Below are 26,578 nucleotides of genomic sequence, written 5' to 3'. Positions count from 1 at the left end.
AGGCATCTATTGGCCCTTATAAGCCGCATTTGGCATACATTAATCATTAGACTTGGCCTGTTAACAAGCCCTCATCACTGACCATTAATCAAGTAGGCTTCAAAGAAGCTTCGCTTGCTTTTCTCTGCTCTTTTTCTCATCATGGCAGCGGAGCTGCATGACATTCACCCCCTCTGGACCTGCACAGCCTTCGGTCTGTGCCAATAGCACTTCCATCTGCATCTTCTACAGGTATGTTAAGTTCTTTCCATCATCAGACTCACATTACTGGTAAACCTATGAAAAACAAAATAAGGCTTATACCCTATCATCAATGTTCTAGCTTAAGCATTAGGTAGCTGCCCATCAAAAATCTCTCAACTGTATCTGTCGTATCTTCAAAGCATTTAATCATGGATAACTTGTTTAGTGAACCCCGCCAGACTCAAGTGCTCCAGTTAATGATGCACAAGACTTGACCATTAAGCTCTCTTTAAGGAACCTTGTCAAGCTCAAGTATGCCTTACTCTGTCTGCACACGGAATGGCCGTCAAGTCCTTTACCTCAAGTTCTGTTAGCTAAACCAACCCAAAAGATGTGAAGATACTTCATCAATTATCCAAAGAAGTCATCTGGAAGCCAGCCATGTAATCTTATTGACTGCATAACCAAAAACTCTTATGACTTAGCATAGATCTAGAAAACAAAATCTTGTACCATGCAACCTGCTACATCAGATAGCTGGTACTCTTCAAATCTGTATCTGGCACTTTAGTAGCCCCGGGATCAAACGGGAAACTAATCATTTGCCCAACTGTGAGCATTCCCTTAAAAAATTTGCACCATCCTCCAGGATCATAGGGATAATACAAGAATTTCCAATCATTACAGCACAAATATAAATTAGCCCACAAATCTTCATACAAACCGCCTGGATCATATGGCATATAAGTCAATTTCCCAGGATCATGCACATATCTGTCACCTCCTGGGTCAAAAGCTATCTCAAAATCTCCTACATCGTAGGGTAGCATCAGATTCCATATAGCATCAGGTAGCATCACATACTGCCATATCCCCTGTGCAACTGGCTCATCCAATTGTCGATCATCAATCACAGGTAAAATCATTGGCAGTGCACCTTCACTCGCACTAGTATCTAAATCTCAATCATGCATATCTAAATACATCAAGTCCTCTTCATTAGGCTCAAAAGATACATTTGGAGAGAGTTCTCTATCTCATAGAGGCTCAAAATCAAGTAGTGCATCATCTAACAGCTGCATAAGTTCATCATCTGCTGAATGTGAACAAACTAGCTCATGCATGATTCTGAATTGATTGGTATCCTTAGCATCTGTATTCGAGAACCCTTCCAAAGCTTCATCCAATAAGCACATAAGGTTCAGGTCCACTACTTGAGAAGGTTTCTCAATCCTGTACATCTCAGGTTGCTGCAGTAAACAAGGATTTCCACATATGACATGCATACTAAACGCATCTGCAGTAAATTGCTCTTTACGTCTTTCACCCTCATCCAAATATCTTTGCACTTCTGTAGCACAAAGTTCAGCATGCACATTGAAAATTTCATCTACTGCCCTGTCTGTGTCATCAGCACAATGAAACCAATCATATTCATCAACAAGAGACTGCACTTCACTATGCACCCCCTCTGAATCAGCATCATCAAGTTCATGATCATTCTGCCATAGTGTGAGCCCTGTGTCACAGATTCTCGATAGAGAAGAAGTTTTCTCCCTCTCTAAATCACCATCATCAAATTCAGGATCAGTCTGCCAGATCGGTAGCTCTAGGTCACAGAATCGTGTCAAAGGAGGAGTATGCACCCCCTCTGATTCATCATCATCACGTTCAAGATCAGTTTTCCACTTTTGTAACTGTGCTTCAGAAAAACTTGTCAATGAAGGAGTCTGCACCCCCTCTGAATCAAGCACATACTCATGCTTAGCCAAGTCCTCAAAATCTGGTACATCCAAATTTGATAAATCTGATATACCAAAATCCATGGTCCTACTGCTCTCAACAGCAGCCCTGCTTTGACCTATAACATCTGTATCATTAACCAACTGTTTGGCAAAACCTGTACTAGTATCAATCACCTCTATGGTAGAATCTGTACCAGAAAAATTTTGCTCTAATTCTAGTTCAGTAGCAAAAGCATCATCTGTAACTGAATCTTCCCACATTTCTACCTGAATACGACTGCACTCATTCACCTGCACATCTTCATGAGCTTTAGCCAATTCATTGTCTTGATCCCATGATTTCTTTTCTTCCTGTACTACAGGTATATGTTCTTTGAAAAATTCACCCTACGTAGTTTGAGGCTGTAGAGACTCACCCTCAAGGACTTCTACTCCATACAAGGCATCTGCAAACCCCAACTTCTCATACACAGCTTTGACTATGTCTTCATCATTAGCCTGTAAGAAGGTAGCATCCTGTACAATAAACTCATCAATCACAGCTTCTAACTTTGATCGTATTTATCCTCGAATATCTGCGTAGTCCGGTAGACTTGCACTCTGTTCTTGATAGCATTCATACTGCTCATATCTTACCTGTACAATAGCTTCTTTGAAATACTCCTAGTTGCCGTCGCAAGCTCTGGTAACCTCTTGAATCTGCTCCTTCACATCTGAACTCACTAACTGCTCAAAAGATTTGATCATCAACTCTTTTGGTATCCCTCTTACCTTGGTCTCCAGCTCGTAGCACTCTAGGTAGCCCTCTGGATCGTATCCATCAAAGAGTTGTCTCTCGTCGTATACTGCATCTAAAGCTGCATCCAAAGCTTCATCGATTTGATTTTTCTTCTTTACAGTCTCTATTTCAAGCAGAGATCCTTGAAACAATTGAAGCATCTTTGAAAAATCTGGAACTGTTGACTTCTCATCAAAACCGTTTGCACTTAATTCTGCAATCATCTTCATCACCTGCTCTAAATTCTCCATCTTTACCTCCCACCCCGGCTCGTTTCGCGTCAGGTTCACCAAAGATGTCGGGGGATATGGGTACGCGAGGAAAATAAGAGAGACAAGACGCACAGCACAAGGCAACAGATCTTTTCAACACTTTAAATACTTAAAACCCGACAATCGAAATGGTTTAAACTGCTAATGATTAGCCGAAGTGGAATTCGATTACAAATGGTTGCCGTTAACGGCACTGATGGAGTTGGGAGAGTTTAATGCTCTCAAATAGATCAAGACTGTAAAATTTCCACTTATGCTCGCCATTAAAGTCTTTATGAGCTGATTAGGAGGTAAGTATCCGACAAAATCCCCTTCTTGATACCCTTCTATCTGCCAAATACAGTAGAGAGAGTTTATCCTCTCTCTCCTTTCTTACTCGAGAGCGAGTTTTGACTTCCCTTGGTTTGATTGTCCCGCCTTGCTTCTTTGTCCTTGATTTGCTTTAATCATTGCATGCTTTGCTTGCACGATTTAACCTCGACAAGCATCTCTTTTCTTGCTTGATTGGATTGGAGATCGAGAGAGAGAAAAAGCTCACCTTCTTGGCTTGGTTTCGATTGATGAGAGAGAGAGCTCGTCTTCTTGGCTTGGTTTTGTTCGGGTATAGGTGTCTGTGCCTTGCCCGACCGCCCAGAGTCTGGGCGCCCACTGACTTCTATACCTTATACATAGCATAAGTGTATAGGGGGCTGCTCACTCTTTGAGTCTCCCCACCCATATCTGTGTGTGTGTCTCTCCTCTGTGGTGCTCCCCGATCCCCTTCAATTGGTATCAGAGCTATGGTGACCGCGGAGAGCACGACGGCTTTGAGAGCTTCGAGGCGATAGCTCGCTCGCTCTCGACGGTAGAGAGATTAAGAAATCTTGGAAGCTTTGTGAGAATGCAATGGGAGCTTGTGAGCTCAGTTGAGAGTGATGTATGCTCTTGTGGAAGCTCAAAAAGGAGTGTGGAAGATTGTGTGTAAGTGAAGGTGCTGCCCTAAAATTGTGTGCGCAGCAGCACAGTTTTCAGATTCGTTGTTCTCCTTGTAGAATGCAGATCTGAGAATTCTGTCTCATACGCCCATCCGTTTCGACGTGGTCTACAACTTTGCAGAAGAAACTTTTTGCAAATTCCTCACCGTTTTACTGATATTCAGCTCAGACTGACTGTATACAGAAATTCCAGATTTTTTGTTGTCGCATTGTGTGCGAGTTTGATGCACTTTTGGAAGCACGGGAGATGCTTGAAGTTGAGTGCATAAATTCTGAGCTGAAGATGCAATTGCAGCTTGTGTTAAGCTTGTGGTTTGAGGGTTTTTTGGTAGACTTGGGCAACGAAGTACGGAGGCGTTTACACACCACCGAAGCGGTATCTTGAGAGACGCAGGTTTTTGGAGCACACAGGTGGAGCTTCTTTCACTGGTTTTCACAAAATACTTTTGCAGTGATTTTGTGCTTGGATTCATGGTCTTTGCGGATGGTTTGCATATGGTTATGGCACATGGTTGATGCCCATTATATATGCATTTTGGCGAGCACTTTCAAGTGCCGGTGAGCTCTCTTGAGAGCATTGTTTTCGCATTGAATAAGTTTCCGGATTGCAAATCTTTTGGCGCTTGCTTATGCGCGGTCACTCCGTTGATGTATGTTGAGTGCGGATTGCCATTGTATGTGAAAATGTGGAGCCATTTTGGCATTTCTACTCATTGGCATTGAGTAGTGTTATGGTTTATGGTAGAGATTGTACTTGAGTTTTTTGCTCAGTTTTGAGGGGAAATTCTGTCGGATTTTTCCCAGATTCTCGCCATAGTTTGTGATCGAGTGTTTAATCTCACTTTGACAGGTTTTGTCAGTTTGTACACAGTTTTGTGTTTTTTGTATCCACTCTCGCAAGAGTGAGGAGTTGTGTATCTTTCTTTGCTTGAGACAGTGGTTTGCTCTCAGGTGGGAGAGTCTTGTGATCTCGAGCATTGTTTGCCATAGTTTTGCAGAGCTTATGCATGTATGTTGAATGTAGTTTGATGCGCATTGATTGCTCATTGTATTGAGCTTGCAGGACAATGGTTATTTTGTGTTGATAGCCATTGTACGTCGAAACTGTGGCGAAATTTTCCCAGGAGTTTTATGCATATCATTTATGCGATCTAGGTAGAGATTGCGGGTTGCACTCAGCATTTGTGTGCGGTGTTCTCTACAGGTGGGAGATTTGTGCGTGTGTATGCATCGATACCGCACAGTGTGGGCTTGGTGATTAGCTCACAGATTGCAGTGTGATACTAGAGCAGGTGAGGCTTGTATTGACATTGCGGGAGCTCTATTTTGGAGTGTGTCTCACAGGTTTTACATTGTGTTTCTGGCCATATTTGTAGACAGTTTCCAGGTGCTGTTGGTGAGGTGGTTTTGCTTTCTAGTTTGCTACATTGTGCTCATGGCAGAGACAGGTGATCGATCAAATTGTGACCTCTCACAGATGCGCGTGTTTGATGGGTCAGACTTTGCGGCATGGAGAGAGTGTATGCTTGATGCATTGACACAGCGAGGGTTGCATCGACCATTGAGTGGTGATGCAGGTAGACCTTCAAACATGTCTGACGATCAGTGGCAGGAGTTAGAGGATATGGCACTATCTACGCTCTCTTTGCACCTTGCGGAATCTGTATATGCTCTTGTTATGTATGAGACTACTTCGAGAGCACTTTGGCGTAGATTACATGATATGTATGATAGATCTGAGTCATCACGGACTCGTGTGAGACATGTACATTCACGAGCACGCCGATAGGTGACATGTTGGTATTGTGGTCATTGTGGACACGTTAGACGGCGCTGTTTTCATCGTATGCGACATCGTAGGAGACATTGCAGTCTCAGAGATGTATGTAGTGATGCCATGGACTCAGTTGCTTTGACAGTTGATGCAGATGTAGTGTCGGAGTATCCTAGTGATGGGGATGTCACTTTTACCTCGAGCTATGCACGAGATGCTATACATGTGGATAGTGCACTCCCTTCGCAGTGGTTGCTAGACGCAGATGCTATGTTTCATGTCACGCCGCATCGTGAATGGTTTTGTAGCTATTCTAGCGGGATGCTTGGCAGTGTACGTTTGATCAATGGATCGGTGCATGCGATAGCAGGTGCAGGAGATGTGAGACTGTCATTACCGAGTGGTGCATCTTACTTGTTACGACATGTGCGCTATGTACCAGATTTGACAGTGATTCTGATCTCGATTGGTCAGCTTAGAGATTGTGGATGTCAGATTTCGCTACGAGAGTGATATTTTGTGATGCATTTGGGTTCGCTAGTGATTGCGAGAGGTGCCAGGAGTGGTACAGGTTACCCATTGCATGTGGATCACGGGAGAGACGGTGTTGTCTCTGTGATCACGCAACCAGGTAGAGAGCGAGAGAGCAGGCGAGTCTCTTTTTCTTGTGGGTTGCAGGATGCTTTGCATGGAGTGCAGAGTAGTGATCTCATTGTGCACACGGTTGGGGCACGACTTGAGCAGTCACACAGAGAGGTGAGAGAGTCAAACATGCATGTTTTGCTAGTGACTGAGCAAAGTAGAGAGTCAGTTGTGTGAGATACTTCTATGCAGGATAGACAGGTAGAGCGGTCTTGCTCTAGTGAGTCACGACAAGAGGACGTTGTGCAAGAGTCTATGCATACAGAGTTAGAGCATGAGAGCTCTAGCGAGTCACAACAGATTGAGTGGTCATGTTTGCAGTGGATGATTGCAGAGGAGACTGAGATGTCACCGATTATGCAGTCATTCCTTCCTATGCTTGACAATGAGCATGGGGATATAGTTGTGTAGGATATGTCTTCCAGCAGACACCTAGAGCAGCTGGTTTGCTCTGAGGTTGCGCGAAAGATTGATGCGTCTTTTGCGGACAGTCAGGAGATGCATGTGGCTGACACGCCTTGTCAGTCAGAGATGCCTATTGCCAGGGATATATATGTTGATGCACGCTCCGTAGAGCTAGCAGAGCCCGCTAGCATTGCATCGGCATTCTGTGGTCTCATGTATGAGATGTTGATCTTGAGACCGGATATCGCAATTGCAGTGGGAGCATTTGCAGTTGGGGTTGTCAGTCGTTTGTTGACTGATGATGCCATAGTGCACGAGGGAGATATGCAGGTATTGCATACATACTTGCAGTACGTGTGCGGTACGTCTGGTGGTGTATGGACTTACACGGGAGTAGGACAGCCGGATGCACACAATCACAGCCAGCCAGTGGGCATCAGTTGAGAGCGGTTTTCTCTCACCTTTTGTAGTCTTTAGACTAGGTTCCCTTGCTTAAAGGCACAGTCGCCTTTAAGTGGGAGGTTGTTGGGGTATAGGTGTCTGTGCCTTGCCCGACCGCCCAGAGTCTGGGCGCCGACTGACTTCTATACCTTATACATAGCATAAGTGTATAGGGGGCTGTTCACTCTTTGAGTCTCCACACCCATATATGTGTGTGTGTCTCCTTCTCTCTCGCTCACTCTCCATCTGTGGTGCTCCCCGATCCCCTTCAAGTTTCGATTGAGAAAGAGAGAGCTCTCCTTCTTCGCTTGGTTTCGATTGAGAGAGAGAGAGAGCTCGCCTTCTTTGATGGAGATCAAGGGCGAGAGCTCTTGCTTCCTCTCTTTCCTTCTTACCCCTCCTGTTATGCCCTCCTTGGCTTGTTTGCTCTTCGTTTTCTTGCCAACCTTCATAGCCCTTCTATAATTAGCGTGCCCTTCAGTTTTTTGCCCCCACCACGCAGTCACGGCGCCGTGACTGACGTGGCGTGGAAAGGGGTTTGATGACGTGGCAGATCACATTTCCGGGTAGCTCCAAAAGCGCCGCAAGTGGCACCGAAAGGGGTCGCCCTGCTGTTCTGGACATTTTACGTTTCATCCTCGCGCTCGCTAGATCACTCTATGAGCCGGCGCGAGGCCATCTTCCCTGCGCAGTCTCTCGCTGCTGGCTGGTCGACGCCATGGATTTCCTTTTTTTAATTGGCTTCACACCACCTTAAAATTTAGGGTGGCCATTCAAGTGGGCCCTTGGGCGGCCTTTGGCTTTGTTTAATTGGGCGGGCGGCCCTTAATCCTCATAGTGGGCGGCCGAGGAATTGCAAGGTCATCACAATTGGCATACATGCTAGCCAAGGCAATGCCAAGCATTGGGCGGCCACACTTAGCATACATGCCATTCGAGCAATGCCAAGTAGTAAAAATTTCTTCAACAGTCCTTGACTAACAATATCATCGTGAATTTTTATTGTCCACTCCGATATCTCGAATGATGCCAAAATAACCCAAGTCAGTCGCATCGGCAACTGGCACCGACCTTAATCCAGATTATCCAATCAACCTGGACTGTATCTGATGAGCCGTAAATTCATAGAATGCATACAAAACCTGTAGGGTTGTAAAATTCCCAGATGGCACACTGCCCAAGCCGACCTGACTGGCTTGGAGCCGGCCCCCGGTGTATATTTAACGGCTCATATCTTGGAAACCGTAACTCCTATTGCTGATCTAAAGAGATCGACGCGCTCCACAAAGTGATCACTTGAGGCCCGTGCACTCATTTCATTTCTGTCAAGTCAGCCGCAGTTGCCCAATCCGGTACGGATCTGCAATCGACTCAAACTTCAAAGTGCCATAACTTCTTCACCGTAGCTCCAATTGACGAGCCGTAAAGACAGGCCGGTAGAGCACTTCAAGCACTAGAGTTCTAGATCATAATCTCTCATATATATTCACTGCAAGCATACTCATTTTTGGCATCATTGAGGCATCTATTGGCCCTTATAAGCTGCATCTGGCATACATTAATCATTATACTTGGCCTGTTAACAAGCCCTCATCACTGACCATTAATCAAGTAGGCTTCAAAGAAGCTTAGCTTGCTTTTCTCTGCTCTTTTTCTCATCATGGCAGCGGAGATGAACGACAATGGTCTATTTGATGAATAAATTCTGACATTATTTGCTAAGGAGACTATTCTATTTCCATGTGGATCACTCGACACTGTTGTTCCTTGTGCAACATCAAAATTTGGCTGGCCACCTTACTAGATGGATGACTTTTTATAGAATTTGAATTTGAAATGGTACATCGTCGGAGCACACAGCATGTCGTTGTCGACTCCTTGTCCAGATTGGCTTTTGGGAAAGCACCAACTAGTGTGGATGATGAATTGCCAAATATGCATCTCTTCATGGTAGAAGCCGAAGCAGAAGATGGAGCAGCAGTAGAACCAAATGATAGTAACCAAAATTTGAAAGCTATTCCAAATCAAGAGAGCTTTCCATGGACTTGGTATGAAGAAATGTTGTTTTTTTTACAAGAAGGGACTATGCTAACTCACGTGATAGTGGATCAAAGGAAACGAGTGGCCTTGAAAAGCAACAAATTTGAAATACTTTTGGGAAAGCTTTATTATAGAGATCTTTGGGGTGTGGTGAGGAGTTGTGTTCCAGGTCGAAAACAAGCAACCACATGAAGGAATTGTTGGAGGTCATCTGGTTGGACCTCTAACTGCAAATAAAGTATTCCAAGCAAGGATTTGGTGGCCTACAGTACATGTTGATGCGACGAAGTTTGCAGCTAGATGTGATGTGTGTCAAAGGATTGGGCATTCAGTAAATAAGGATATGCTACCACTCAATCCAATTTTTCCACGAGCCTTTTTAGAAGTGGGGATTGGACTTCATAGGTCCAATCAAACCAACAGCTAAGCAATCAAAATGCACATATATATTGACTTGTACTGATCATTGCATTAAATGGGTTGAAGCTTGGGCACTAAAAAGAGGACAATGCGGTATTAGTTGTGGAATGCTTGTGTAAAGATGTGTTTCCAAGATTTGGATTGCAAGTGGAATTCGTAAGTGATCAAAGCACTCATTTCCTTAACAAATTCATAAGGTAGTTGTTGGACACTTTCTGAATCATGCACAAGAAGAGTACCCCTTATTATCTGCAAGCAAATGGTCTAGCAAAAAGTAGTGATAAGATGATTATGCAAATGTCGACAAAGCTAGTTGGTGTGAAATAGGATGATTGGGACCTAAATATCCCAGTGGCACTGTGAGCATATCGCACCTCATTCAAGGTAGCTACAAGGTTTACTCCTTTATGCTAGCATTTGAAACTGAGGAAATTTCACCTTTGGAGTTTGTGGTGCCTAGTATACAGATTGCAGTATCAAAAAGATTGTTTCTCAAAGACTCAGTGGTGTACTGCATAGATCAGTTTTTGTTACATTTGGAAAAAGTTACATATACTAGTAACATACTAGTTTCATGCTGATGTGGGAATTGTAGATAGCGAAAAAAGAAGCAGTTGGACAGAGGTATGTGGCTCAAGATATTTAAGAAGGGTCATTTGATGATTATGTTCAATTCTTAACAAAGCAAGCACAATGGCAAGCTCAATTGTGGTGGACAAGACCCTACCATATTCATGAAAGTGCGGGGGTGAATACATTTTTCTAATTGAAATATCTGGATGGGACTCCATTTTTTAGTCCTATAAATGGATTTAAGCTGCAACACTATCTTGGTGTGGTGCCTAGTAATGATGATGAAGAGAGTGAGATGGAGGGTCAGATTTCGGTAGTCATGCTAGTCATGATAGAATATCTATGTGCTCATGGAATTAAGTTTGGCGGGTCAGATTCCCCGATAATCATGCTAGTAATGATAGAATATGATTGTGCCCATGGCATTGAGTTTGGTGGGGAGTTCTCGAGGCACAATGAGTGGAACCATGCAAAGAGTTCAATAATTGTTACAAGAGGGTAAAGAACACGGGGTCTTGAATGAAAACCCCATCATGGGATCCACTAAGGAGAATTCCACGCACAAAAGCACCAAATATTTATCACCTTCAAAATATCACTTTATAGTGTACTTAAGTTACAATCTTATCTTTAGGCTTTACTACCGAGAAAGTGTGATTTATAAGCTTAATTTGAAACGTTAAAATAATTCTATGATAAGATATTCCACTTGGGGCCAATCATGGAAAATATTTTCTAAGCTAAGAATGTGCACTTCAAGAAATGTCATTCTAACATTGTAATGTTCACTTTCTATATGTGAAAATTTCTAACATGAAAATGTTCACTTTCAATGCTAAGTTTACAACATGTAACTTAGAGTTTCTATGTTTGGAAAGTGAAATTCACAACATTGCAAAACTTTCATAACTTAATCTTTATCAAGATGCAAATATGGATATTCTTAGTTTAATTATCTACTCTCAAAATTGAATGTATTTAATATCTTGTTAATTGAGAAAAATATATTAAAGCACGTTTATATGCACACATGTATTCTACAAGAGTACATGCACATGCATATATTTAATTTACATTCATTTATATAGAAACTTTCTCGCAATGCAACAAGAGGTACTACAATATGTGCTCCATCTGCATGATCAAAGATAACAAAACTCATCAAATCATGTTAGTATTATATTCTCAACAATAAACTAAACATATTTATAGCATAATCTATGGTTAGTTAATTTTTTTGCTTTTTAAGACCTTTCATTTTAAGTTCATTGTCAATTCAAATGGTTAAGACCTTTTGAATCCAAGGAAGCTTGTTAGCAAGTATATTTTGGTATTAAATTTCATGTGTTTTGAAAAAAAATTCCCGTCATAAAGACTTTTGATCGACATATATAGTATTTAAGAAATAAGTCTATTGAAGAAAATTACACTTTACTTGATTTGAAGTTCCAAAGTAACTTACGTCCACATAGACATATATTTATAATCCACCTATTGATACCATTTCATAAGCAAAAACCGAGAATGTTCAACAAAAATATAATGGATCCCTTTTAAATAGCATGATTCTCAACTTCTCATATCATTCAAATAGTGGGCAATCAAGTTATAAAGTATGACCTTCTTTAGATATAAGACGGTGCCAATCTGTAGTATAAGTTACATTTAAGGGAAAAAGTATTCAAAATTTTTGTCTATACATGGAAAAGTTGAAACTTGAAAACATGAATACTAACTCAATATCCTTATCTTCTTATTTTCAATGACAATCTATACTATTATAAAGGAGGATGGATCCCCCCCCCCGACACGTGGCGCTCTCATACGCATCCGACGGCTCTTCAGCCAGTGTACATTGGTAGCCATGTGTCATAAGAGAGAGAGAGAGAGAGAGAGAGAGAGAGAGAGAGAGACAGAGAAACTCCCAACTACCATCTATTGCAATCCTCAAACAACAGGAAAAAGGACATTTCCAATTGAAGCGCCTTTGAATGAGCCCGTTGCTTGCAACTATTGAGTTGCGATGGCCAGGCAGCTGTGACCTTACATTCTCCACATATCCACGTAAACGTTATCTTCATCATCTTCCACTTGCGAGAGAGAGAGAGAGAGAGAGAGAGAGAGAGAGAGAGAGAGAGAACGAGACGACCTGTCACCTTAGGCTGCATCTTCCACTTGTGTGTGTGTGTGTGTGTGTTAGTGTGTGTGTGTGTGTGTGTGTGTGTGAGAGAGAGAGAGAGAGAGAGAGAGAGAGAGAGAGAGAGAGAGAGAGAGAGAGAGAGAGACCTGCAAAGAGCTCTTGAATTGGTGAGTAGCAATGGTTGTTAGCTCTTTGTGTGTGAGAGAGAGAACATGAGCATTGTGTAATGCCTAGGTCTTATTGTGCTACACGTGACCTCGTGCTGGGAGTTTGAGATTGGGCTGTAGCTACCTCAAGCTCTTGCATTGGTGAGGGGGCATGGTGTTGAGATGTCGAGCTCTACACCTTGAGCTGGCATCCACTACGGGTCTTGGCCGCTTACGGCATTTACTCACTGGCGCGTTAGGTGACCGACACGGAGGATCTCTGCCAGTGATTCTACAGCTGGACTACACTTATAGTGCCAGCCTAGTACGCTTCTAGCGAGTTGACACTTAGTGACCGCATGTACATATGTGCTACTTTTCAGCTTTAGCACTTAGTCATTTTGTACTCTCTTTTCTGTGAAGAAGAAGAAGAAGCTTTCCATCTCTGTGTGCTTTGTGCTTGTCTTGTGTAGCTCTCTTGCATCCTCATTCTTTACATGGTATCAGAGCCTGGTGCAGGCAAGAGAGGCTAAGAGAGCAAGAGCATCACAATCCCTTCGTTCGCAATCCACGACTAGATGCCGAAGGCGCCTCGCGCAACGAAAACATTTTTAGGGGTTTTTCGCACAAGTTTCTGAACGGGTCTCCAAAGTGCAGTATACAGAGATTTACTGTACAAGTACAGTGGTTGTATGTACGCTTGATTGTGGACACTCGTTGAGTGTAGAAAGCGTTACAAGAACCACGATAGCAGGTTCAGCAGATTTGCAGGTTTTTGCAGATTGCAGCTATTTTGTCTTAGTGCTTCAAGATGTCTGACGGTTTCAGTCAGATTGTTACTGAGAAGCTTGAGAAAAATAACTACCCTGCATGGAAGTTCAGAATAACAAATTTCCTAAAAGAAAAAGGTTATTGGGACTATGTAGAAGGAGACAATGAAAAGGAACCAGAGATTCCCGAGGCAAATGCTACAGCAGAACAAAGGAAAGCTTTGAGGGACTGGCAACAAGGCCAGAGCAAAGTGATGTATTGGCTTTCTATGAGCATCACAGATGGCATGATGGGCTATCTACAGGATGCTGAAACCCCCGCCATTGCATGGAAAAACTTAGGCAGAGTGTTCGAGGTGAACACCAAGGCCAGGAAGCTTCAACTAAAGTCGGAGCTAAATCAGGTTAAGAGGAACAACCTCTCCATCAATGATTATGCTTTGAAGATCAAGAGTATCATTGAGGCTCTTGGATCTATTAAAGTCTCAGTGGAAGACGATGACATTGTCCGTGCATGCTTGGATGGTCTAGGAGATGAGTATGTACATTTTAGGTCTTCCATGAATACAAGAGACGACATCCCCGTGTTCCAAGATTTGATTTCTATGCTTATTCTTGAGGAGAAGAACCTTGACACATCTTCTTCTCATGGCAGAAATAATTCTGAACAGGCCTTCTATTCTAACTCCAACAGAGGAAGAGGTAGAGGTCGTGGTCGAGGCCCAAGGGGTTGCAGGGGCCAATTTCTGGAAGGTCAATCAAATCAAAACAATACAGGTGGCAGGGGAAACCAGTCTCAAGGCAGGGGGAGTCAAAGAGGTCGTGGTGCAAGATCAAGCAGGCAGCAACATACTCGAGATAGCAGAGAATGTTGGACTTGTGGTGAAAGAGGTCACATGTCACGTGACTGTCCAAAGGGAAAAGCAAGTGGAAAGAGAGAACATGGCAACTATGCATCTACTAGCAGAGATGCAGATGACAGCAAAAACGAGCGCATGTTCGTTATGCAGCATGTGATGAATACAATGACTGCAGAGAATTCCACCCAAGATGATGTTTGGTATGTGGATTCGGGTGCCTCTAATCACATGACGTCTCGTGGAGAGTGGTTTAGAGATATGCGCAAACCAGATGTGTCAGGCTATGTGCAGACAGGAGATGACACAGCTCACCCCATTGCTCATGTAGGAGACATACCTCTAAATACGAAGAGTGGCAAATCAAAGTACTTAGCAGATGTACTTCATGTCCCAAACATTACAAAGAATCTTGTTTCTGTTGGACAAATGGTTGAGCAGGGTTTGCAGGTTCATTTCAATCCGAATGGCTGTTATGTAGAAGATTTTCAGAATGGCTGTAAGCTGATCACAGAGGGCAAATGTGTGGGCAGAAAGTTTACGCTGAATGTAGACATGCCTGAGGTAAAAGCTACATTATTTGCACAGGGCACAGGTGTTGTGGCTAATGTTGACATTTGGCACAAACGCATTGGCCATGTCAATGAGCAGAGATTGCGCAGCATGCAATCAAAACAGATTGTAAAAGGTTTGCCCAAATTCAAGGTGGATGGTATGCATAAAGTGTGTGCAGCATGCCAGTTTGGAAAACAGTCAAAGGGCTCATTTCCACATGAGCGCAATGTATGTAAAAAGACACTTGAGGTGGTACACACAGATGTTTGGGGTCCAACCGATACTGCAAGTATACATGGTTGCAGGTATTATGTCTCTTTCATTGATGACCATACAAGGAAAGTATGGGTCTACTTCATGCGTAACAAAAGTGAAGTGTTTGGTCACTTTCAATACTTCAAAGTCATGATTGAGAAGGAGACAGATATGCAAATCAAGACATTGAGGTCAGATGGAGGGGGAGAGTACTTCTCCAATGATTTTTCAGATTTTCTGCGAATGCATGGTATACACAGGCAGTTTACATGCAGATATACTCCACAGCAGAATGGGGTCGCAGAAAAGAAAAACAGGCACATTGCAGAGGTTGCACGTGCATTGATGAATGAGAAGAACATGCCTCATAATTTCTGGGCTGAAGCTGTAAATACAGCTGTGTACATTATGAACAGGACACCTACAGCTGTGGTGCATGATGTAACACCTGAGGAAAAGTTTACAGGTACAAAGACTGATTTGGCACACTTGAAAGTGTTTGGCTGCATAGCTTACGTGCATGTACCAGATGAGTTGCGTAGGAAATTGGATCCTAAAGCAGAGAAATGTATTCTTGTGGGATATTCCCTTGAACAAAAGGGGTACAGGTGCTACAATCCTACTACACGAGAATTACGAGTGAGCAGAGATGTAGTCTTTGATGAGATGAGCAGCTGGTACAGTAATGCACATGGCACTATTGGGGCTGATGTAAAAGATGATGTGGTTGTACAAAATGTGAGGCCACAGTCACAGGTTTTGAGTGGACCACAAGAGTCCTCTTCTCGTGGCTCTGTTGAGAAACCATGGAATGGTAGACTACGTACACAGGTTACTCCACCAACAGGTACAGGGAATGTATCACAAAAAGGAAAGGAAAAGGTTGATGAACCTCCCTTTATGGTTGATGCATCATCAGGTTTTTCACATGTAGACATGGATTCAGATGGTTCTGAACAAAGTCTTGATGAGGAATTTGGAATTCCGGCTGTCAGGACACCTGGTGTAAGGAAAGTACAAGAAGATGCTAGAGGGCAAAGGAGTGACCCAGGACCGCGCATATCTAATAGAGTCAGAAATCCAATTCAGAAATTGACTTATGATGGGTATCTAGCGCATCACCAAGCCTACATGGCTAAGGTGATACAGGATGTGGAGCCCACATGCTTTGAGGATGCAGTTGGAAATGTGCATTGGGATGATGCAATGAATGAAGAGATGGCTGCATTGGAAGCAAACGACACATGGGAGTTGGTGCCATTGCCAAGTGGCAAGAAAGCTATTGGATGTAAATGGGTGTATAAAACCAAGCATAAGGCTGATGGTAACATTGAGCGTCACAAGGCAAGGCTGGTCGCAAAGGGTTATGCACAAACGTATGGCATAGACTATGAGGAGACCTTTGCTCCAGTGGCAAAGATGACGACTGTGAGAGCTGTCATAGCAGTGGCTGCATCTAGAGGATGGATTATGCATCAAATGGATGTAAAGAATGCCTTCTTGAATGGTGAGTTTCAAGAGGAAGTGTATATGGATCAGCCACCTGGTTATGTCGATCCAGGTTACCCAGATTATGTATGCAGACTTCTCAAAGCTTTGTATGGTTTGAAGCAGGGCTCTAGAGCATGGTATGACAGGATTGCCAAGTATCTTGTCAGTATTGGTTTTAGGAGAGCTCATGCTGATCATTCACTCTATGTATGTGAGAGTGATGTGGGGATTGTGGTCATTACCATATATGTAGATGACCTTATTATTGTGGGTGACAATGCTATGGAGATTGACCATGTGAAGGGTCTTCTCAAACAGGAGTTTGAAATGAAAGATTTGGGCGAGTTGCGCTACTTTCTTGGCATTGAGGTGATCGGGACTCCAGAGGGTGTATGGCTGTCACAGAGACAATATGCTTTGGACATGTTGTCAAAGTATGGTATGGCTGATTGTAAGCCGATTTCTATTCCCTTGGATGTGAATGCAAAGCTGAGTGCAGAGAAGGGTGATGTTGTTGAGGATGTCAATATGTACAGGAAGATGGTGGGTAGTCTAATCTACTTGACTATCACAAGGCCAGACTTGAGCTACACAGTAGGCTTGGAGAGTCAGTTCATGCAGCTTCCGAGGAAGCCACATTTGGATGGAGTACGACGCACACTTAGGTATGTGCAAGGGACTCTTGACTACGCATTGTTCTATGCAGCAGATGCACCATTAGCATTGTATGGGTATACAGATGCAGATTGGGCAGGTAGCATTGTTGATAGGAGATCTACGAGTGGCTTCATGTTCTCTTTTGGGAGTGCTGCTGTTACTTGGAGCAGCAAAAAGTAGCCTACGGTTGCTTTATCGAGCACAGAGGCCGAGTACAGAGGTGCAGCAGTTGCGGCGTGCGAGGTAGCTTGGCTACGCACATTACTTGAGGACTTGGGAGTGCAGGTGGACCAGCAGATTTTCACCCATTGTGACAACCTCAGCAGCATGCAGTTGGCTAGGAACCCAGTGTTCCATGCCAGGACCAAACACATAGAGGTCCATTACCACTACGTTCGAGAGCGAGTGTTGGCGGGCAACATCGACTTGGTCTACGTCAGCACAGAGGAGCAGATAGCGGATATCTTTACCAAGGCCCTCGGAGCTGAGAAGCTTCGACGTTTCCGGACTATGCTTGGACTCTGCGACATGCAGAGCTCGAGGGGGAGTGTTGAGATGTCGAGCTCTACACCTTGAGCTGGCATCCACTACGGGTCTTGGCCGCTTACGGCATTTACTCAATGGCACGTTAGGTGACCGACACGGAGGATCTCTGCCAGTGATTCTACAGCTGGACTACACTTATAGTGCCAGCCTAGTACGCTTCTAGCGAGTTCACACTTAGTGACCGCATGTACATATGTGTTACTTTTCAGCTTTAGCACTTAGTCATTTTGTACTCTCTTTTCTGTGAAGAAGAAGAAGAAGCTTTCCATCTCTGTGTGCTTTGTGCTTGTCTTGTGTAGCTCTCTTGCATCCTCATTCTTTACACATGGCCTCTATTTGTGAGAAATTTAGGCATGAGCATTGAGGAACGACTCTCTCTTATTTTATTTTCTTTGCTTTTGTTCTCGCGATGTTCATATTTAATCCATCACACACACGCCTGTAGACTGCAGCACAGACACTCACACAACTGCTCCACCTCTGTCGTCCACCCATAGGCTACATAGAAAGCAAGAAAAGGTTGTACTACAGCCGGCGCAGGCCTCCGTGGTAGAGATGATAAAGTGGGGTACGATGGTGGCGATGACAAATGAGCCAAAATTAGGTATGTGCATGTGGTGGAGCAGCTTAGGGTGTTGACGGCAAAAAGATCTACAAAAAAAATAAAAAATAGTGTCAATTTACCTCTTCAATGTTGTATGCCTAGGTAATCCAAGGTCTTTAGAAAAAAGATATTTGAGCACTCAATGAGAGAGGCATTGAAATCTTTAGATGTGTAGGGATGTATGAACAAATTAGGTGGTGGCTACACTAGTTGTGGTTAGTAGCTATCCCTAATTACCATGCCTCGATCATGGTCACACAAGGAACCTGGATTGATTGAAAAGGTTTCCCTTTCACCTGGCATACCTCTCATGTCATTGGAACCCTGTCCTCTAGATTGAAGAGCACTTACATTGTGCTTCTGAGCATGAAATTATTGGTATAGAGATTTCTTATTTTCCTCTATGAGTCATGTCTTCAAGTTGGAATAAAGTGGCATTCCTTCAACTTTAGAAATTCAGATATTAATACCCATAGAAGTATTCTTTCTTTTAAAACTATGAAATTCCCCTGTCAAAGAAGAAACTTCTTGCAACAAAGATATCCTCAGCCATGTCTGCATTTGTGAGTCTTGCTCCATGTAGTAATCCATAAATAATGAGGCTCCAATTAATACATGGAGCATACATCAAGGTTGGCTAGGCCTGCATATTGATTTCGTCGACAAAGAAGCCAAGCACATAAATACGTCAAAGAATGTGAAGTTGCTATTATGAAATTGATATTCTACTATTTATTCACAGCTCACATGTGGAAAAGGCTTGTCCGATCTAAACCTATGTGAACAAATATACATTTTGTACATTTTATTATTCAGGTGCTCTTTTATGAGCTTTGGCCATTTATGATCAAAGCTCATTTTGTACATTTTATTATTCAAGTGCTCTTTTATGAGCTTGGCCATTTATGATCGGCCGGCCAGTTTGTACTCACATTGACCATTCAAGAAATCTATAAATCAAATACGTGCAAGAGGGAAATGGTCACTCTTGCACGCGGGGAGATTGCACCAAGTGTCAGCGTTATTCTTCTCTCCTCTCCTCTCTTCTCTCTCGCCGTGACAGCGTAGCACTCCACTCTAGGAGGTGCACCTACACGTGTTATCTCACTCTCACATGCTCTCTGTTTGAGTATGATTGCATGATATGCTTACAAAATTCGTCAGGTATGCATATTCGCGGTGTTTTATTGTTTCTATCAAGCTATTTTAGGTATTTTGCAGGGATGCCATGTCATGTGTTTGTAGCAGTGGTATCATATTTTATTGTTTAGTGCAGCTGACAGGTGAAAAAAGCTAAGGGTTATGCGAAAGGATAATATATTTTATCATTTAAGTGCTCTTTATGAGCCATGGCCAATTATTTCCCAGCCGGTCAATATGTATTCATTTTGAGCATTCACTAATCTATAAATAAATACATGCAAGAGGAAAATGCTCACTCTTGCATGGGGGGAGATTGCACCAGTGCTTGTGTCTTATTCTCTACTCTCCTCTCTTCTCTCTCGTTGTGCTAGCGTAGCACTCCAATCTAAGAGGTCTGCTTGCACATGGTATCTCATGCTCACACGCTCTTTGTTTATGTACGATTGGATGATATGCTTACAGAATTCACCATGTATGCATATTCGCGGTGTTTTATTGTTTCTATCAAGCTATTTTAGGTATTTTGTAGGGACGCCACATCATCCGTTTATAGATGTCCCAAGTTGATGCTCCATCTTTACATATCTACAGATCCTAACATCACGCAACCTCCTTCATCACCACGTCGCGGCGTATTTATATCTTTTTGGCCTCTTCCTAAGATGCAAGAAACTTGCCACATCCAACTTTGTTGCTACAGATGTTTGTGAGTATACACCTTGGCCAGTGCTCGTAGCACTTGCAACTCACCTTGGGAATACGGCTCGTATCAAAAGAATTAGCCACTTGATCAAATCTACTTGCCTTTCAACGATTAGTTGATGGAATTTCAAAATTTCTAGAGAAATTTTGAGCAGCAAAACAATTCCTTGTTAAATTTAAGAGTGGTTTAATCACATACTAAATGTATTGACATTTTAAAATCCATTAATGATAAAATTGATACACAGTTAGGATTGTTTGCCAATAAAAGCGAATGAAAGCATGCAACTTTTATAATAAACAAGCAGATAATAAAGGTGTTATATAAATTTGTAGCATGGTTTGCACGGCTAAGGTGATTAGTGGATATTGGTCTCACGTCAAAGACTTAATACACTTAATCAATAACTATTAGGGTAGGAATAAAAAAACAAAAAAAAACAAAAACAAAAACAAAAAGAGGTCTCAAATTGACTATGCAATTCGTACTATAGATAACTGATGTAAAGTACCACCCACTTTTTGGCATTAACACCTGTCTTTATGGGCCATTACAAAAATATTGGACTCATCATTCCAAGATCCTTACATAACAATTTGTTTGACATAGTTTCTCTTTCAACTTCAATTTCCTCATTAAGGACTTTCAAGTGTTTATACATACTTGCCTGCATCTAACACACAATCATCTTTAATTCTTTGTCTTTGAGAAGCCCTTTTGCAGAGGAAGCTCACTACAATGCTATCATAACAAAGAAACTTCAGGTATGAAAATTTTCACTGCATTTCAATAATATACTTCTAGTAAGCTCTCACTATCTTCTTTGATCTATTGTGATTCATAACTCGTATCTTGGATTAATGTCAATTGTAGGCACCTCTCGTAGCACATGCTTCCCGCATCCTTTACTCTTTCTAGCAATCTCGTTCTCATTATATTTTCAAATGGTGAATGCCTCATTAAAAAAATTTAAATTTAAATCATTTGCTGATTTAGGATTCATCTGAATCAACAAATGTAATACTAAGGCTCTTTTTGCAAATTCATCAGTTATAGCTAGGCTATACCATATGATCTTCTTTGTGATTTTGTTCATCAATTTTAGGTTGTCAAATGTCATGCATTCATGAGTGGTCTTAAAATTTATTGCACTTATAAAACAGTGAAGATTTTCTTGCTTTTGTCCTCTTCAAATGGCTCATTGTTATATTTTACTACTTGCTAATTGCATATCACTGGTCAACACCATTACCTTTATTAGGTTTCACACAATTTATTATTTTTTAACTTTTTTTGACAATATAAGTGTCTGTCTTGATTGACCTTAATGAAATGATTTTATCATGATCCTCATTTGTTTTTGTTACATTTCTCTAACTCATTTAAGGATTCACAAACAAAAAAAACCATGCAACCATAATGTGAGGCAGTAAGCTAATTCATCTCCTTAATTTATTTTGTAAACTCATTTTCAAAGATTCACTGATAATGTACTAACCATGTTTTCTCATATTTTTCCAATACTTATCTTCTTGGCTAGTCAATCAAATATCTTAACTATTCCTTACTTGTTGACTATACTAACACTGTCATACAAGCTTGTGCCAAACTTCTAGATGTGTTTGCTTATACTATTCAAAGAGGCAACACAACACTCTCACCACGCATACATAGATACCCATTCAATATCTTGTTGGTAAGTACAACAAATACATTGGTGTTCTTTTTATATTTCATTTGTCTACATTCTCTTCTAAGTTGAATACTCGCATACTGTTATGGCCATGGTTTCTCATTGATTTAAAGGCTTTTTCATTAAGATCATTTTTCATTAAGCTATACAACTACTCATGAGCTGGGATAGTAAACAACAGTTTGTAAGTACCCTCCTACTCAAACATGCCCCAGATTGGTCTCACACGTGTGATAAATGTTATATTTTTTATTTATGCCTAGCCTAGTCCATTGGTCAGGCTAAACCTTTCTAAAGATGAGGCTGCTAGGCTTGGAATCTATGGCTTGAACAAGGTCGAACTCCTCTCATAACCCCTTTGACAAAGGCTATTATCTCATCGCCAGACTATACTCATGCAGCCAATTGACTTATACCATGCAAGGCCATTTGAGCTAGAACACATCACATTCCATGAGTACCACAAAACATAAAAAATCCAAAATACACATGAACGTTATCAAGAACTATGCAGTGCGGCTAGGAAAGTGTCGGGCCTCTGACTGTGAGGATTTGTAAAAAAATCAAGCAATCCATAGAATATTTGAAGCTAAAAACACACTAAAAAAGAACAAAACTCCATCCATGAAAGCTTCACTCTGAAAAATAACCAAGATCAACCCATTGTGTGATGATTTGGTGTAGTCTGGCTCCCAATTGCATAGAAATGCTTCAGTTCTTCATCGTAGATCCATTTCATGGAAGTTGTAAAACTTCATTCGAAAATGCCAAGGTTGAATGTAAAAAGATTTGTATATAGTATGAAATGCTACATTACAAAAATGGGCAAATGCCTCAAACTGAAATGACATCTAAACAATAAGAAGAATGTTGGGGTACAAAATGGTAGAAATGTATCATCCCCAATAGAAACATGCACATGAAACTAAAAGATGTGGTATTACATGTGTACACTACTCGGGTGAGAAAGTTTCCTCACCCTGCAAGAGCGTTCGAGTGGAATTCTACAAAACAAAAAGAAACAATTAGAAAAGTTTAGGTAACAAATCTATATACAAACACATAGTTTAACATAAATGGCATTAGTGATCAAAGTTTATATGTTTTACCTTGCTAGTTCAAGATCTTAAAACCTCCATGAGCTCAATAAGACCATGGCTTGCACCATAACTTTGCTAGAATGGGATAGGCTCCTGATTCGTTATCGTCCACTATTTAAAGCATTGAAAGTAACACACAAATTATATTAAGCAAATAAAAATTGATAAAATGCTAGCCATAAATGTAATGCAACTGTACTTACAAAATTCTCCTCAAAGCTTACATCTACCATTGTCCAACTGGTGTGAACTTCGCGACTCCACTTGCGCCTATGCTGTCTCTTTTTGTTGCTTGTCAAGATTTTTCAATAGCTCTTTCTTTGCTTTCTTCCAACCTTTCTTATCAAGCCAAGACAGCTTGGGTGCGTTGATCTTCAATGATTTGTATATCTCCTAATGCTCGTGCTTCAAGTAGCCGCACATCTATGTGTGCATCCATTTGGTGGGAGAGACGATGCGCCACACTCTCCGTGTAAAAAGCATTGTGAAGCATGTTGATCACCTTTTTTTTGAGCTCGGATGGTATTTCTTTCCGCTTCTTCATGAGGTGCTGACAGAATATCTGTAAACAGAAGTTGTGCATGGTAGTAGTCACCTTCCTACCATTCATTTCTATTTAAATGAAATTTAGATACTAAATCAAACACTTAATTTTAAATTCAATCTTTCTATTTAAATGAAAGTTAAAAATGTGAAATGAAACACTAAATTCAAAATTCAAAATACAACTACTAAATTTCAATTCATTCTTTAAACTTAAACAAGTTTTTAAGAAAGTTCAAATTTAAATGCTATTTTTTAAACATAAATATAACCATAACTTTTAAAAATGAAATACTTTTCATCTTACATTGATATTCATAACAACTACAATTATTTAACAAAAAAATAATTGAAATCTTTCATATTTTAATTAATTCCTCTAATTTATGATTACAAAAAATTAACATTCTCTAATTTTTTTGAAATTTTGTGTGAGTATGTACTTGTTTTGATTATGTGTATGCAAATCTATATTATGTATGTGTCGGGGTATCTGTAGATCTATAGTGTGTGTGTGCACGTGTGTTTCTTTGTGCAAACTGCATGCGCCCACACACACACACACACACACACATGGTGTATGAAGAAAGAGTGATAGAGAAAGAGGTAAATCTTATCTGCAACATGGAGGGAGTGAATCTCTTCAAATATAGCCATTGCATAATCTGCAAATTCTATTGTTGATGTAAAATGGGCTTTTTAGTGCATAGTGTCAATATGTGTATGATTGAGGCTACACATTCACGTGTGTCGTATTTTGATAGTGGTAATGCGATCTTCTCTCTCTCTCTCTATGTATATATATATATACATAGAGAGAGAGAGAGAGAGAGAGAGAGAGAGAGAGAGAGAGAGAGAGAGAGAGAGAGAGAGAGAGATTACAGTACCACTATTAAAGCACTTTCACTCACAACTAAGCAACATATACATATATATATATATTCACTCACAGTTAACCACATTACATCTCATTGTGAATTGTTCATGTCTCTTTTGCCTACATGTTAAACAGGTGTGCCACCAAAGCTTTGCAGTCTATGACTTGATATGAGGCATGGCATGATAAGAAGCCATCTATTGGTCACTTGTGTGTTTTGGATTTCTGGGTTTATGCTCTAGTGCCACAACAACAATGCAAGAAATTGGATGATAAGGCTCTCAAATGCGTCTTTGTTACTTATAATGTTTAGAGCAAGGGTTACAAGCTATATCATCTGTATCCAAAATGTATGTGACCTCTCGAGATGTTGTTTTTGTGGAAGATGCATTTTAACCCTTGTTGTCATGTGCTAAAGAGACAGTTGTAAGCTTACATGACATTTTTAATGCCTTATTGCCTCTTTTCAATGGTGGGAATAAAAATGTAAGTCCAAATGAGGAAAGTATGTAGCCTACATAGGTTTCAAGTGATGTCACAAATCAACCTTATTATGATGTAGATATAAATGATGCACTTGATGAGGACATGGCTTAAAATGAGGAAGCTAGAGGTATGCAAAAATGGATGGTGCATACTTTGGGTGACAGTAAATTGGATGCACCTTTGTTTAGCCATACTCGTTTGGTTCTCATTGTGCATCTTATGCATCAAATTGTTATGCTTTGGCTGTGTCAAGTATAAGTAACAAGGATAAACCTCTTACGTTTGATGAAGCACAAAATTAGGAGAATTGGATGGTTTCCATGCAAGATGAATATGGTGCTTTTTTAAATAACAATACTTGGTCTTTATGTGACTTGCATCCTGGCAAGAAGGCCATTGCTACAAAGTGCGTTTATAAGCTAAAACGTAAGCTGGATGCTAGTATTGATCGATATTATGCAAGGCATGTTGCAAAAGGTCATGCTCAGCAAAGGGCGTTGGTTATGAAGAAAATTTTGCTTCCACTTGTTGGATGACTACTATTGTTTCATTTGTGCATTGGCAAATTTTTTAAATGGGATTTACATCAATCGGACATTAAAACCACTTTCTTGAATGGTAAGTTGTATGTAATGTAGCCTTATGATTTTGTCAAGAAAGGATGGGAAAAGAAAGTATGTAGATGTAATAAAGAATTCTATGGTTTAAATCATTTTTCTCATGCTTGGTATGAGAAAATGGACAATCATTTGATTGCACGTGGCTTTAGTCCAATTGAGAGCACTTTGTATGTAAAATGTGTGGATGATGTATATCTTATTGCTGTTGTGTATGTGGTCATTGGTCAGAATGAGACACATATTGTTGATTTAAAACTCATTTGAATACCACATTTGAGACATCAAATGTGGGGCTTTTACATCATTATTTGGGAATTTAGTTTAAGCAATGTGATGAGGGAATTGCATTGTCATACAAAGCATGTGAAAACTTTGCTAATCAAATTTGAACTTGATGATTGCAAATCAATTGGCACTCTTGTTTGAAGTCAAGTCTACATGATGCTGGAGATCCTACATATGTTATGCTCTACCAAAAATCTCTTAGTTGTCTTATTTATGTATGCATCACAAGGCTAGATATTTAGTTTGAAATCTCACAAGTGAGCATATTTATGCATAGCCCAGTGTCTAAGGATTGGCAAGCAGTTGAAAGGAACTTTTGCTACTTGAGTGGCACTATACATTTTAGGTTGTTTTATCCCAAGGGGAACCATTGCTACTAGATTTACATGATTTTTTTGTCTCTGATTGTGCTGGTTGCGACAAAGCATGAGTGTCCACAAGTGGTCTTTGTTTCATGCTTGGCAACTTGTGCATATTATGGTTGAGCAAGAAACAACCTAAAGTGGATACCTCTAGTTATGAGGTTGAGTATAGGGTAGATTTCATAGCTATGATTGTGTGTGTGTGTGTGTGGCTCGAACATCTTATGGTTGATTTCAGAGTTAGACAAGACTCTGGTACTCTCATCTACACTGACAGTCAAAGCACATTAGTATTGCGAGGAACCTAAATTTTCATGCTCATACAAAGCACATTGAGGTGCACCACTATGTCAGGGAGAGGCTCTTAACTGGAGAGATTAGCTTGGATTATGTGTCAACCTAGGTCAACCTTACAAATTTGTTCACAAAGGCATTGCCTAGTTCAAATCTTTTTGCAAAGCTTTGGTCTTGCTTCCCTTTGTGGATTGATCGTGTCCC

The sequence above is a fragment of the Adiantum capillus-veneris genome, chromosome 8 (assembly GCF_014529385.1).
Source record: "Adiantum capillus-veneris isolate H3 chromosome 8, ASM1452938v2, whole genome shotgun sequence".
Classification (NCBI taxonomy): Eukaryota; Viridiplantae; Streptophyta; class Polypodiopsida; order Polypodiales; family Pteridaceae; genus Adiantum; species Adiantum capillus-veneris.
This window is presented reverse-complemented; position numbering follows the sequence as displayed.